Source organism: Dioscorea cayenensis, chromosome 6 (genome assembly GCF_009730915.1).
Source record: "Dioscorea cayenensis subsp. rotundata cultivar TDr96_F1 chromosome 6, TDr96_F1_v2_PseudoChromosome.rev07_lg8_w22 25.fasta, whole genome shotgun sequence".
Classification (NCBI taxonomy): domain Eukaryota; kingdom Viridiplantae; phylum Streptophyta; class Magnoliopsida; order Dioscoreales; family Dioscoreaceae; genus Dioscorea; species Dioscorea cayenensis.
The window spans coordinates 4,574,782-4,587,929 of record NC_052476.1 but is presented as its reverse complement, the minus strand read 5'-3'; the positions used below and the strand labels follow the sequence as shown (position 1 = coordinate 4,587,929).

Sequence of the window (13,148 nt, the reverse complement as noted above, 5' to 3'; positions counted from 1 at the left end):
CTCTTGGGAAATCATGTATAATCATCTATGGAAAGAACTCAAAGATGGAAAACATGAACAAAGGAGAGTTTGAAAATTAGTCTCTAGTTCTTTCTTAATTTGACTAGGAAAGGAGTTCATCTATCTCTAATATTATTAAACCAAACAACACAAAACTAATGCATTGACATCAGACAAGAAGAGCCCGCTCTAAGAGTCGACTTATAATTATTTAGCAAATCTGGGTGAGATAATTTAGGTCATATACAAGTTATAACTGCATTCTTTGAGCCAAATTAGTGAAATCGTATACTTGTTTATCTTGATTTCAATCTAGTGAGAAGCCGATTTTGATTTAGGTTACGACAGAATGCAATGGAAAAATTATTATGAAAATCAAAATCAATGTTGTCTAACTTAGTTAGCATTCACAAGAAAAGGGGAAGTTGAAGCATATTGGTTAACATAATTCATTTTAGCAAATAAAATATGTCACATAATTCGATTAATAATTTTATGGATATTGACTCTAGTGAAAGGACAAAAAAGGCAAAGATAATAAGCTTACAAGGAATATAATGACTCCAAGGTGTAACCAGCTCATTAGACAACCTAAAGTTTCAAAATGAAAAGTAGTGACTAAATTAATAAGAAAGAACCATTTATGCAAAATAATAATATTTGATACTAAGATCCATACCCTAAGGCACCTTCTGACTTTACACACTTCAATGCGCCATCAGACATGCCCCTAGCAAATCATGGCTGTATTTGAACGTGGATGTTCATAGCCACCAATGGACAAAGAGCTACATCAAAGATCACTTTAGTGGTAGCACCCTGAGCACTATCACACCCAGCAAGGTAGGCACCCCCTGCCCCTAAAGCAACCTCTCTAAGGCTTGCTCTTTTTAGCAAGACCCTCAAACACAGATGAAAATGCTTTTTGTACTTTGTTGGATCAATCTAAAAGCAACATAGGAGATTTTTTGTAATGGGGTGAACATAAATGATGTAACATGTGCCAAGTGATGAATAAACATCAATGAGCAATCCAGCATTACACAAATGTAAATGGGACACCAATGATTTTTATTCCTTTAAAACAATAATACAAATAGATCACACAAAACAAACATGATTCAAAATAATAGTATGGACACTGAGTTTAATCTATTAGTTTATTCCATTAAGATAGCAAGGGAAAATTTACATGAAAAGCTTAGATTCAATTTTAATTACACATTAACCTGTTTATTCTATATTGATAGTGAGCATCTTAGATTTTGTCCCAAAAAGCTAAGAACAAATTTATAATGTAAACACAAAATAAAATAATAAATAACACAGCTTTGTCACAATTTCGTATTTAGTAATAGACAACTGAGAACATGTTAATCTGCAAAGGAAATAAAAAGTATTCGATAATTATCCTACAATATGCATTAAAAAAAAATTCTCCTCATCGCTTAAATTAATTTTCATAATTTGACATTAGCCAACGAAACCTTTAATTCATCTAGACATAATTCAATAAGTAATAAAATGCACCGAAATAAAAATTGGTGCGAATCAATAGCCTTTGGATCATGTCCAATAATTCCTAAACATTAGAACACAGCTTTCAAATTCTTTCTCAAATTTCAACAAGTTACAGCACGGAATGACATAATTAAATAAAGGTCATAAAGAAAACATTGATTAATCGCAACAAAACAAATGGCTGAAGAAGTGAACACCAAAAGGAATTTCAGCAATGAAACAAAACTATCAAAGATCAAAACTTTCTCAAGATCCAAACAAAACAAAAACAAGCACAAAAATCACAAATCCACCCAAAAGAAACAAAAGCAAAATCAACCAAACGAATAAAATAAACGAAACTAAAATCTCACCGGTATGTTGCACTTCACGAGATTGAGCGGGGTGGCGATGTAAGCCGCATAGAATATGGGAGAGTACATTTCGATCTTGCGGAGTCTGGATCAAGAACGATCTGCCTCTAGATGGAACCTCCGGGTCAGGCTCCGTAAGTGGCATCAGCTTATAGCAAGGGATCATGAGCTTCGCAATGGTGAGTGATCTGAAGGATTACGAGGTGTAGAGAAAACTGGGGATAATGGATCACCGAGCATTCTTTGTAGAGATCCATGGCTAGGGTTTCATGTGTTGGGATTCTCTGGCATTGGTTCCATTTTTGCATGATAGTTCCTATGGGGACCAGAAATTCTGACTTGTTATTTGGTGTAACACGTGGAAGGTTTCTATTGCTAGTCTCTTGATGAAATGGAGGATTTTTAATTGGTTGAAATATTGGAGTGCTTGTTGTGTTTATTTTTTATTACAAAACCAAATATCATATAGAAGAATTCTACGTGTAGGCCATTTGTGTGAGCTTTTAATATTAGGCGGGCATCTCCTACAATTATTCCAAATCCCAGATTTGGGGTCATGGTTAACTCCAACCCATCTCTAAATATTACCCCAAATTTAGAGTTTGGGGATGAATGATCCCAAATTTGGGATCAAGCACATATATTTTTTTTAATCAATATTTTTTAATTTTATTATTGTAATTAAAATTAAAAAGTTAATAATTCATGAATATAATTATAACTAGTCAATTTATGTTAATTAAATTAATTTATGATAAATTTATTAAACTGCAATAGTTAAAAATATATTAAAAGCAATGAAAGACACATGCACTATAAATTTAAAACAAAATACATTCATAATAATATTGATAATACTGTATACACTTTCATCGATAATAAACTGAGCTATTAAATTATTTTTATTAGTAAAATATTAAATTGTAATAAATATTTAATTAAATCATTGTTAAAAATAATTAATTTCAAGTATTTTTGTATTAAATAGTAATAGGTAATAAAAAAGGATGTGTAAAGAATATTCTGAGAATATAATTTTTTGATGTAAACTTTCAGATTTGTGGTTGAAGTATAATTTACTGTAGCATAACCAAATTTGGGATTTGAGAAAAAAAAATTGGGGTTGTAGATTAGAAATGACCTAAATTTGGGGACTTTGGCTCTAACCCACCTCCAAATAATGCCCCAAATTTGGGGGTGAGGGTGGGGGTGGGGGTGGGGGTGGATGACCCCAAATTTGAGATCCCACATATTTATTATTTTTTAATCAATATTTTTTATTTTTATTATTATAACTAAAATTACAAAATTAACAATATAATATTCCTATTTTATATAACCAAATGAGGTGATATAAGATTACTCATTTGGTTAGGGGTAATCAAATATTATCCCCAACCAAACCACCCCATAGTGCATAAATAACAACTTTTTAATTGGTACATGTGTGGAACATTACTGTGATCTCCGGGTAATTTTTTTGGTTGAGCACTAACCTTTGGTCATATTTCAATTTGAGCACCAACATTCAAAACGTATCAAAGTGAGCATTAACATTTAATTTGGTTTCATTGGTGAGATTATTGGGGTTTTCCAGCTAGAATTCAGTGACGTAGACGTCGGACTCTACATCATCTTCACCCTCGGAGGCTACCACATCAGTAATTTCTCCAGATGTGCACTTCTCTTCCATGTTAACTGCCACATCAGCCTCTTCATTCTCTGTTCTGATCATCTTTTTCCTCTTTTTGCCCTCACTTGTTGATGTGGCAATGTTCACGAGTGAAGATGAGGTAGAGTCAAGTGTCCACGTGACTGAATTCTCACCAGAAAACCCCAACAACCTCACCGGTGTAACCAAATTAAATGTTAGTACTCACTTTAATACATTTTGAATGTTAGTGTTCAAATTGAAATATGACCAAAGGTTAGTGCTCAACCAAGAAAATAACCCGTGATCTCCTCTCATCATGTTTGTTATGTTTTTTTATATTATTTAGTTATGATTTTTTTTTTTTATGTTTAGAATTTAGAGTTAATGTCATGGATGCAGTTGGTGAGAAATCCCACAACCTTGATGCATTTTTATATGTGTATATATATATATATTCATTGTATATTATTTAATTTAGATTTGTACAATACTATATTATTGATTAATGTAGTAACCTTTTTCTAACACATTTGAATTTAAAACATATTTATTTAGCTTTGATTAAGTTTTTTAGGTTCATTGCTTTAATTTTGATTGTTGAAAAGCATTTTTATGAAGAGACCTCATATTAAATGTTAACATATATAGGGATAGTCCAAATACCTTTTGATGAAAATGGAGTAGAAGTTGTGCTGCAAAGGTTTAAAGAGATATTTCAGAAGGTTTTGTTTCTAAACAAAGATTTATGTGTGATTTTAAAGAGGTGTTACAATGCTCTAGTTTTAGTATAGAAAATGTAAGAAAATTGTTGACTTAAAAGCTATATTGTTGTATGTTAGTCAAAATTAATATAAAAAAATTATGTGGGTTATTGTGCATGAGCCATTAGTTTTTTTTTAAGAAAATTAAAAAAATTGTGATTTTCTAGTTTTTGTAAAATAGGAACATAGGTTTTTATTTTTAAACTAGTTAATGTTATTAATTTTTCATTATTTGGCAAGAAAAATTGTTTTTTTCATTTGAAAGCTGGCCCGTATGACATTAAAATAATTTTTTTATTAATTCCTCTTAAAATTCCACTAAAAAAACTTACAATCATGAAAATCATATCAAATCATGTTTAAAATCATTTTTTCACTACAGAAAAATATGCATTTTGAGGCGGTTTTTTAGTCATTTAGCGGGGGTTTTAACCGACGCTAAATTAATTATGCAGCCATTTTAAAACCACCGTGAATACTAGCGTCGGGACTCATTTTATGGCAGTTTTTATTAATGGTTTCGAATAACCGCCACGAAATGCATATTGTATTTCATGACGAGTTTTTCCCGGCGATTATAACCGCCACTAATTACATACACATCCCCTTGCCTTGCATTTGCTTGCGATGCTATAACCGCCGCCAAGTTCAACTTTTTCCAATGGTTTTAAGCGCCACAAATTGCATTAATTGCATTTACCGGCGATTTTAGCGGCGATTCTTATGACCATGAAATGCAACATTATTGTTTTTGTTTTATTTACGGTGATTTTAGGCGGCAGTTTAAACCGCTCAAATGTATATATTATAGCTTATATTGTTTTTTTCCGGCAGATTGAAAAACCGCCGCTAATGCCAACTAATTTTTTTATTATTTTTATTATTTTTTATAAATATGCAATTTTGTTTACAATATTATACATCAAAGTTTTATTAAGTTACATTACACACCATTCAATTACTAAATAAAAAAATAAAAATATATTTCATAAATAAAATTTATCAAACCATTAGCACAAAAGATTCACCATTACGTCAATTGAACAATTACATCAATGGAACTAGTTTTTTTGTTTTACATTATGAGTTGCACTTGACAATAATAGTGCTTTGCATTCATGGCCTTTTTCACTTGTTATTACCTGCATAAACAATAAATCTCTCATTAATTGATTAGAGCAAAGAATGATTTGGATAAATCCATATATATAAGGAATATAGCTTGTGACACCATGGTAGATAGAAGCACCTCTAGAAAACCCAATGCTTTTTTTTTTTTTCTTTGCATTTATAATTACACTAACTAGTATTAACATATACTCTTATTGTGATGCTTAAATATGCCTATGAAACATATATACATATATATATATATATATATATATATATATATATATATATACCTTGAAAGAGATGCAACATATTTTTGTCTGGACATATGTTTCATTCATAATGACACTAACTAGTATTAACATATACTCTTATTGTGATGCTTAACTATGACTATCAAACATATATACATATGTATATATATACCTTGAAAGAGATGCGACATATTTCTATCTGGTCATATGTTTCATTTCCTCTAACTCCTCATAGTTAGTTATCTAAAAATATACAACATTAATTAAATATATATATATATATATATATGAAAGGAATCAAAGAAATTAGTGTTAAAAAGGTAGAGAGTTTAAGTTACATGAAAGTTGGTTGTCGTAGTTGTTCCCAAGTACTTAAGAGAAGCCAAGTCATAAGCTCTTGCTGCCTTATTATCTTTATCATAACCTCCTGTGTGTGTATATAAATATAACAAATCAAGCTTTATATACTTAAAGGAACAAGATGTAAAAGAGAGGAGAATTAATTATTTGCTTACCAAGATACATTGCATGCAATGAAGTAGTTCATCCCAATTTGATTCAAATGAACATGTTCATAAACAAAAAGAACACATGCAAAAACCTTAATTAGTTATTTTGCCAATGAACTAATTATAAGTATTAAATTTATAAATCTAGCTAATAAAATCACACCTTTTGTACTCTTTTGACTTTGGCCTTCTCCTCTGCAACTATGTATCACAAACAAGTATATAGATAATTAACAATATATATATATATATATATATATATATATGTTAGAAACAAGTATATAGATAATCAATATAGATGCATCATCAACAATACGAATAACATATATATGTAAAGTACTTCATATACCTAATCATCAATAAGTCAAGAGCATGACCATTTCAACATCATTCAATTTTCAACCATGTATTAAACTTTGCCTTATATCAAGAGTTATATATGAACAATATACAATTTTTTTAAAATTTAAGGTTGTAGATAAATTAAGAAAATGAATTGAAATTGTGAATTAAATGACACAACTAAAACTAACACATGCAGGGGGAAAAAACAAAAAAGAAAAATATAAGGGAACAAACCTGAATCAAATAACCAACTAATTCAGAATTACTCAAGATCAGCAGTATTAGTAGCTTTTTTAAAGCAACCAAATGTAGGTAGATATTAACCAGACCGCACCTTCATTTGTAATGATAAACATTTGTTAATGGTTTCCAAAGCTAAAAGAATGAAGTACATGTAAACCATAATAAAAGAATACAAATTCTAGTTTATTCACATGGCATTATAAAGGAGCTAATAAAGTAGCAGTGTGCCATATTTTATATATTTTTAAAAATAAACAAATACTAGCATGTGAATGTTTCAATATATATATATATATATATATAGTATATATAATTAAAACTAGTAGGTTTTATGATTTTTGAAAAATAACTTGCTAAATAACAAATGCATAGACTATAGTATAGTAGTGAAATCTTTGTATAATTAAATTTTAGCAAATTGTGAATACATTCATATTGGTAGGTACTTCTATTATAAATTCTTTTTATATTTTTGGTCTTATAGTGGTCCTTCATTGAAATTAAATATTTGGAACCCTTTAGTTTGAATTAAAGAGCAAATGAACAACAATAAATCAGAGATAAGAAATGCTTATGTGTTGCTCACTTGTGGTTTGCGGTGAAATACTACTGTTGTATGCCCATGGAGCTAATAAATAGTTTCATCTTGTGGTGGCTGACTCCCGCCTAAGGCTGGAAGGACAGGTATTGCTGCATAGATTGGTGTCAAGGGGCCTTAACTGTACATATGCACATATAAATGCCATCTCTACTTCATGCATGAAGTTAGATGAGTTTTTTTAGGAGCTTCTTCAATGTCATCTAATGGAACGGTTTATTCAAAAGTTGGAACGGCATGCATAGCAAAATTTTGAGATTATTAATATGAAGAAATAAAGTCTTTCAAGTAATTAATGAAGATTGGTGCCCAATTGATTTATGAGCAGAATTTTCAACAATTGTGGCAATAAATATTTATGGACAGAACTAAGGTAGATCTATCTGTATAACATTTTTAGAGACCTGTTAATGTCTCCATTTATTATACAATTAATTAAATCACCAAAGGTCTAACCAACTACTTAATATACATTAAAACAAACCCATCTTTATAGCTCTATGGTGTATTATTTTAATTATTATTATTTTTTATGCTAACAAAATCTCGTCACAACATTTTTGCAGGTAGCATTGCCATGCAGTTCAAGTCCTAAAATTAGAAATAGAAGTCTAACCTTTATGCTTGGCCAAGTAGTTTGGAATCTACATGCTCTTATAGAGAGTTTCTGCACATCAGATGTATGTATTGGAGTCATAAAACAAAACATTTCCAAGGACTTGGTATTAGATGTGGGTAACTATAATGTACCTTGCAGACTAATTTCCATCAAGCATGTCCCTCTGATTTCCAACATCTCACTTGTTTCAGTATACAGTTACCCCAAGCTGTTGGTGCTTCAAGATTCAAAATTTCTGAAACAAAAACCGTAAGGAATCCAAGGAATTAGAGGGCTTACCAATGGGAGCTATTTGATTGACCAAAGGAATCTCCAATCGTACTCTCCTCTCGACTGATCAACGAAATCTCCAATCAAATTCTTCTCTCGCCGGAGAGCGGGGATGGAAATTAGGGCTAGGGTTTTGGGAGACAAAGAGAGACAAAATTGGAGGGAGAGTGAAAGTGAAGGGGATTTAGTGGAAGTGAACCTGTTAAGATTAAGTGCATCCAATGGGCCTGTTGGGCCGGCCTTGCATCCGTTAAAGCTAGGATCTAATAATACAATATTTCTGTTATTTTATCATATATATCCTTGCAAAATCTTATAATTATCATACAATCAGTTTACTATCTTTAATATAAATTTAATAAAAAAAAATTTAAAATAAACAAATTTCTGTTGCTCATAGTTTTGAGTGTGGGTTAAAATTTTTTTTTTCTTTTTTAAAATTAAAATGAAATATATTGGCTTTGTTGATGGGATATTGGGTTGGTCAATTATAAAATTATATAAAAATTTGCATAGTTTGTTGCCATATATAAACAATTATATTATCTTCAACATTAAATAAGAAATTAAATATTTTTTATTAATTAGGGATTAAGGTCTTGAGTGGGTTTAACTAATAAGAATTAAGATTTAACTCAAAACATACATGAATTTTAAGTATCATTATTAATTTTTATTGTTGATAAAACTGAGGTTTAAGGATTTCTGAACGTACGATACCTCATATAAATTTTAAAAATTGAAAAAACTAATATCAAGAAAAATTGAATAATTGAAATACCTCATATTAAGAAAAATTGTTTTAAAATAAAATTTTAAAAACATACATTTAGAATTTAAAATTTCAAATTAAGTGAAAATGTAATATCAATAATAATAATTATGTATTATGTTTTAAAATAGAGCTCATTGTATGGGGACTAAGTATATAATTAAAAAACAAATCCTTTTTTTCAATCCAACTATTGTTTTGTTGTGTTAAAAACATTTACAATATATATATATATATATAATTATAATTATGGTTTTTTCACATTTTTCCATTAAATAACAAATCACTAATTATAAATTAAATAATGCTTAAAATTGTTTTATTCTATGAAAAATCTTACATGTAATTCCACATAATAATCTAAATCGCAAGATTTATATTATCAATCTATACCTAATAATAATTATTAAAAATAAATTATTTTGAGGAAATTAATATGCATGCATTTCGAAAGATTAATAAAGTCGGACCATTTCAAATGTAATCGAAACACTATGATTATAAACAATTATTATATAAAAAAGTGGCTATGGAAATATGCAAATAGACTAATAATTAATAAGGGATTAATTAATGTATATTGATATGCTTAATTTGATTCAATTTAATGAGCCCATTTTCAATACAAAATAATAAGAAAATTAATATTTATTATTATTAAAATAAAAAATAATTAATGAGGGATTAATTAATTTTTAATTTGATTCAATTTAATGAACCCATTTTCAATGCAAAATAATAATAATAATAATAATCATCATCAACAATAAAATAAGAAATTCTCATAAATTGCTATTCGCGGCCGTTTTATTAAAACTGCCACTAAATGCATGACTTTAGTGGCGGTTTTGTTCAAACCACCGCAAAATGTATGACATTACCGGCGGTTTTGCTTAAACTGCCGGGAAATGCTTGAATTTCCGGGCGGTTTTACACTAAACTGCCGTAAAAAATAAAACCGCCGCGACAACCGCTGCAAATGTAGAATTTCGTGGCAGTTTTACTTAAACCGCCGAGAAAAGCTCGTCGCAAAATGCATATTTTCCTGTAGTGAATTTATGCTACTTGGAAAATTCTTAACTAAATTGATGATTTTATTCTTGTTAAAAAAGAAAGAGTTAGCATAATTAATGGTTTTGTCAACCATTGGATAGCCAAATCGTATGACACCAAAGTGTAAAGGGGTAGATTATGGATTCAAATCTCTCCCTCAGCAGTATTGTTCCCCGTACTGTTTATATACGGTTCACCCCAGTATTTTTATATTATTCTTTGTACTGTACACACACTGTACATCCGGATTTCAATACTATTCGGTACTATTTATATTCATAAAAAAAGGCGCTTGTTGCCTATTATTAAAAAACAAAAAAAAATAATTAATGGTTTTGTTTCTTTTATTAATTGAAGAAACCACATAATTAAAAAAAAAAAAACCCCATCCCATCTTGCAAAATTAGGAAACAATAAAGTTTTTTTTTTAAAAAATGTTCTTCCTTTTAGTATGTATTTTGTTTTTTTTAAATTGTTTTATCTTTCTTGAATTAGACAAGAGCACAATATTTTTTCACTTATTTTGACAACAAAGAGCACATCAACAAACAATATTAATTTCCTTTAACATATGTGGGTAAGCAAGAACCTTTCACCTTTAAGTTAGGGAAGAATTCAAATTTAACTTTTAACTTGAGATGTAATAAAAATCCACTCTTATGTATGGTGGTTGCAAAAATAAAAAAAGCAAAAATAAAAATAAATAAATAAATAATTATGTCCCTATATATATATATATATATATATATATATATATATATATATATATATATATATATATATATATATATTAAAAAAAGAAAGACAAAAAGAAATCTCAAGAACAAGCATGCACATGGAGGTAGGCTGGTAACCATAACAAATGTTTTTTTATTCCTCCCTTAAAGCTTTTACATATAATGTTTATAATAGTAATATGGGTTTTGGGCTTTATACTCTTGAAAATTCACCTAAGCATGTATATGGGGTAATTTTCTTAGTTGAGTACTAACCTTTGTTTTTATTTCAATTTGAGCATCAACTTTCAATTTGTATTTAAATAGACACTAACTTTCAATCTGATTGCACTGACATGACATTTGAGGCATTCCGGCGAAGATGTATTAACATGGATGCCAGAATGCTAACATAACACCTTCTATTGGTGCAAATGACATGGACTTTTGGTAGCCACTTAAGCATTTGGCGTCCATTTTCAATTTTACAAAACTTTTCCAAATATTTGATTCTTTAATGTTTTAAAAATTTAGAGTTGCGTCTATCATTTATTATCGACTTTTTTTTAATGCTTTATTCCGTATTTACATTGTCAATTATGCTTTCCCGTTATGAAAAATATTAATTTAATTGCTTTTTCTAGTTTACCCAAAATGCTAGTCCATCCAGTAAAATTAAATCCAAATTGAAACTTACAGCTAATAGTCAATACTAGGGTACGAAAAACAATAAGGTGTATCTTATTATTTTGACTAAGATCTTATTGTGAAGATAAGAGGCAAAAAGTATATATATCCTACGGTTGTAGCATAGGGTGTGGGATGACTGAGATCGTACTGTGAAGATAAGAGGCAAAAAGTATATATATCCTATGGTTGTAGCATAGGGTGTGGGATGTTTCCAATCAGTAAGTTGGGTTGAGGGAAGCTTTTATTAAAAAAACCCTTTTGCTATGATTGTTCAAGGGCTTTCAGAAATCAACAACATCGTGATTTGACTTGACGTCGCCTTTGCTTTTGCTTTGTAAGCCTTCCTCCACTCTGATTAGGATCCAAAAGCTGCCAGTATTGTATCCTTAGATTAATTAACCACAAAAAAGATTCATGAGCAGTTGGGCAACCAATCCACAATAAAAACAGTTTAACATACATTTATTGTATATTTATCAACCTTTCCATCTCCTGCACTTTTTATTTCTTATTTTAGTGCCTAACCTCCTCTCCTGAACCTTGCTTCAAAAGCCAAGCCAACTTAAGACCTCCTGCTCGCTCCTATAACTATACGCTCGAGTAGCTGATAATTCCGGTGGGTGGTGTGATAAGGAGAATCACTCAAAAACTCACTTGAAGAGTTGACACACATATACAATCATGCAAATTGGTAACCCAGTTCGGCACAACCTTGCCTACATCTGGAGGGCCAGGCCCAAAAAATCAATCCATTAAAAGAGGCTTAAGAATAAAGAGTACAACACTCTCTCACTCTCTCAAGACAAAGAATATCCCCTTAAGATTAACCGATTCCCACACTCCTCAACCATCACCCAAGGGTCTTCTTGCTTGGTGGCTCATCATAAATCTTCAAGCATGATCTCTTATATAGACGAACCGACGTCTAAATAAACCTTTCTTTTTTAGAATTCTTTGTGACTTTCTAACTTGGACACCTTCCAAAGTTAGATGTTGCAATACCCAGTTGCAACATGGCCCACCTTACTGAACATGACTGAGTTCTAGCCAGTTGCACCCAAATCTGTGACCGTTAACCTTCCATGTTCATTCAATCCGCCTCTTAGCAGTTAACTCGACCCCCGAGTTCCTCCTGCCTGCAATTGCTTCCTTCCTCTCATCACTTCAGTAGGTCTCTCTCTCCGGAGGGACATGCCCACCAAGGCACACGCAACCATCTCACCAAAGATGGTCATTGAAGATCTCCCGATCTTCTTTTCAAACTTGGCCCAAGTTTGGTCTTCCCAAATGATCTTCGTTTGACTCATGAAAATATTGTTACTAAACTTGATGTCATCTTCATCCAAGTTTAGCCTTTAATATCTTCAAGCATGATCTCCTAATCATCCATGCTTGGATCTTCAAATCTCTAATCATATCTCATGTAATCTTCAAACAATCTCCATACATGATTAGTCTCTATGAATAGTTCCACCCATAATTAACTCTTGGATCTTCCTTCAAATTGTGTTGCTAAATATAGTCTTGATAATCATCATGGTTTCTCCTTACCTAATTTAGTTTGTGTCTTTAAATAGCTTTACACCAAACATAGCTTCATAATGATATTTCTTCTTGCCAACAATAGAACATTCCTCTTATTCTCTTAGGTAGATCTTTCAAAAAAGAGTTCTATCAAAA

At 30.5% G+C, this 13,148-nt stretch overlaps 1 long non-coding RNA gene across 3 annotated transcripts; it reads right to left on the bottom strand.

The window, feature by feature from the left end:
• Nucleotides 1–5,409: 5,409 nt before the first annotated feature.
• LOC120263938 lies at nt 5,410–8,388 on the bottom strand. Of its 3 annotated transcripts, XR_005537187.1 has the most exons (9): nt 8,247–8,388; nt 8,099–8,175; nt 7,965–8,015; nt 7,337–7,440; nt 6,742–6,841; nt 6,326–6,363; nt 5,992–6,065; nt 5,826–5,896; nt 5,410–5,431 (listed from the first exon to the last, which is right to left on the bottom strand). It is a non-coding gene; the product is annotated as an uncharacterized LOC120263938 (long non-coding RNA). The 3 variants fall into 3 exon arrangements; XR_005537186.1 differs by lacking the exon at nt 7,337–7,440 and having other exon boundaries at nt 5,992–6,077; XR_005537185.1 differs by lacking the exon at nt 7,337–7,440.
• Between the last annotated feature and the right edge of the window lie 4,760 nt (nt 8,389–13,148).